Below are 3,525 nucleotides of genomic sequence, written 5' to 3' on the forward strand. Positions count from 1 at the left end.
CAGGGATGGATTGGTGCTCCCAGGGATGGATTGGTGCTGGCAGGGATGGATTGGTGCTCCCAGGGATGGGAGGATGCTGGTGGAAGGCTGGAGCGGTGCTGAGAGGGCTGAGATGGTGCTGGAAGGGCTGGGATGGTGCTGGGAGGGATGGGATGATGCTCACAAGGTTGGGATGATGATGACATGGGGTAGATTGGTGCTGGAAGGGCCAGATTGGTGCTGGAAGGGCTGGATTGGTTCTGGCAGGGCTGGATTTGTTCTGGAAGGGTTGGATTTGTTCTGGAAGGGTTGGATTTGTTCTGGAAGGGCTGGATTGGTTCTGGAAGGGCTGGATTTGTTCAGGAAGGGCTGGAATGGTTCTGGAAGGGCTGGATTGGTTCTGGAAGGGCTGGAACGGTGCTGGAAGGGCTGGATTGGTTCTGGAAGGGCTGGAATGGTTCTGGAAGGGCTGGATTTGTTCTGGCAGGGCTGGATTTGTTCTGGAAGGGCTGGATTGGTGCTGGAAGGGCTGGATTGGTTCTGGAAAGGCTGGATTTGTGGTGACACAAGCCTTTCCCAGCGCTCCCAGGGCCAGGCTGATGCTGGCAGGGTTGGAGTGGAACATCTCCCCTGGTGAACTCTTCCCCAGGGCCACGGGGGGATGTGGGTTGGGGTCACCCCGCTCCAGGCTGGAGCAGGGCAGCAGAGCTGGGACATTCCTGTGACATCGGGGGGATCCTGGCACACCCACAAGGAAACCACCCCCAAAAACTTGGGATGAGGAGGGAGCCTGTGCTGGACACGTCTCTCCAGACAGGGAATCATGGAATTGTTAAGGCTGGAAAAGACCTCGAAGCTCATTAAGTACAACCATGGTCAGCACGTCCTCAAGGGCCACATCCACAATTCTCAAACTCCTCCAGGGCTGGTGACTCCACCAGCCAGTTCCAGGGCTTAACAACCTTTTCCACAAACAAAATATTCCTGTGATCCCATGGAAACCTCCCGTGTGGTGCCCTGGCGCAGGAACACGCCTGGGACAGGTATTTCCCACATCAAAAACAGAGCTGGTGATTACAGGCGATGCTCACTTGGGAGCAGGAGATAAGACCCCAAAGCAAGTGTCTAAGAATGACTGATTAACAGCTAAAGCCTCGCTAATTGCCTTAAAAAGTCGGATCTCAACAGCCGGGGAAGGGAAAAGAAAAAAGGATTAAAATTTTCCTTGGGCTAAACATTTTTCCGGCGTGCTCAGGCTCGCTCTGGATGTCTCCAGTCATTATCTCCCTAATTAACACGCACCACAAGCCCAAAACAAATTTCTCCACCTTGTGGCTCTGGGAGGTTCAGTCGGATTAAGGAAATTTAGGGAATGGGATCGGCCAGTGCCAGCGAGAGGAGGGATTTGGGATAGGGAGATGAAGCTGGTTTTGGTGGATGAGATGGAGTAAACGTTTGGATTTTGTCCAGCTGGAGGTGCTGGGGGACAGGTGAGGTCTGGCATGGAGCAGGTGAGGTGCTGGGATGCTCCTCTGCTCCTGCCATCCCCGTGTCACCGGGAAATCAGGATGGGCTAGGAGGTTTTTCTAATTTCCATCCCTTTATTTCCTGTAATTAACACAAACACTGCATTTTCACAGCCCCCAAAAGAACCCAAATAATCCCTTTAAAGCGAAGGGATGGGACCTGGCCCAATTTGGGATGAAGGCAACGTTTGCTGGGAATGACGATGCCAGAGCATCCCAAATCAGTGCTCCCTGTCCCAAGGGATGTGGAACCTCCCAAAAGCGCTTCTTTGGCTTCATGGCCTTTTGGAAAGGGGAAAAAAACCTGTGGATCAAAGGATAAAATGAAATAAAACAACACAAATCTAAAAGGAGCCATCCCTGTGATGCTGGGCTGGAAACACGGCTGAGAATTCCAGGGGGGGCAGGAACAGCCAGGCACCGGCTCCAAGGAACAGCAGCAATTAAAGCTTCCCAGTGCCTCCAGGTCATTTTCCTTTTCCTGGGATAACAGAATTTCTATAGGGTTTGTTGTTTTATTAGAGAATTAATCTCAGTCTTGGCGGGCTCTGGGTGCTTTGCAGGTCAGGGGCAGGTCCAGTGAATTTTCTGGATAAACCTGTAATATACAGATTTTTAAGGAATCAAAACAGAGATTTTCAAAGAATCAAGAGTTGTGATTTCCCACACACACAGAGGATGCTTGGCTTGTTTTGGGTTTGTTTTTTTAATGAAAAGCAGAATACCAAGTAAGAATCTGAGGAGTAGGAGAACAATTGTATTATCAAATGCAGAATATTCCGAAATTCCTGGCATTTACCTTTAAAAGGAAATCTCTAGGAGCTTGAAGTTGATATTTTATGTTACGTTTGTGGGTATTTTCTAAAAAAAAAAAATCATTTAGGAATTTTTTTTTCCCCCAAGAATCTCCACAGGTAATTAACTGGATTTACCTTTCAAAAATCGTGTCTTCAGTAGGAAGATAACACTTTGTAAAATTCCATATTTAAATTGTATGGATTTTTGTGAAGTTGGAAGACACCATCAAATGTTTGGAGTGAGCGGCATGTGGGGAAAAAACCGAGCAAACCCGAAAGGGGAGGTCAGCTGGAGGCTACAGGGGAGGAAATGAATAATTTCTTAAACAATCGGGGAAGTTCGTGTCGGCCTGGAAACGTAATTTAATTTGTGTGGTTCAAGCTCCCGACTGAGCAAAATCCTCTCGTTAAGGCAGAATTGTCATTAGTACGATAATTAAATGAGGAGGGAGGGCAGAGGGAACGCCTCGGCCATGGAGAGAGGGAGGGAAGAGAAGAATTCCAGGACTGAGGGGGTTTGGGGAGATGGGATGGGATGGGATCCATCCTCAATCCTCAGCACCAGGCGCTGCCTGAAGCTCTCCACCCTCGGGTCTTTAATATTCCTGCTAAATACTAATTAATGAATTAATTATTAAATAATGAACATTAAATTATTCCTGATACATATAAATTATTAATTTATAAATAAATATTAAATAATTAATATTAAATTATTCCTGCTAAATATTACATTATTAATTAATAAATAAGTAAGTAATAATTAAACAAATATTATTAAATTATTCCTGCTAAATATTAAATTATTCCTGCTAAATATTAAATTATTAATTAATTAATAATAATTGAATAATTAATATTAAATTATTCCCACTAAATATGAAATATTCCTGCTAAAATCCCGTCTCTAGCCAGATTTCTATGAAAATTATTTAAATTTATTATTAATTAATCAATTTTTGGTTTATTAATTATTATTGTTGTTATTATTATTTATAAATATATAATATATAATATAATAATACGATATATAATATGATATATGATATATGATATATAATAATATTATATCAAGGGTTAGGAAAGGCACTTGCACCCTCCTGTGCCCACATCCATAAACTGCAAGGGAACGTGGAATTCTGGCTGGATCCCCCTGGCACAGGCGGCTGGGAAGGGATACACGGATAGAGGGATAGAGGGATGCAGGGATGCAGGATTGCAGG

This window comes from Parus major, chromosome 14, assembly GCF_001522545.3.
Source record: "Parus major isolate Abel chromosome 14, Parus_major1.1, whole genome shotgun sequence".
NCBI lineage: Eukaryota > Metazoa > Chordata > Aves > Passeriformes > Paridae > Parus > Parus major.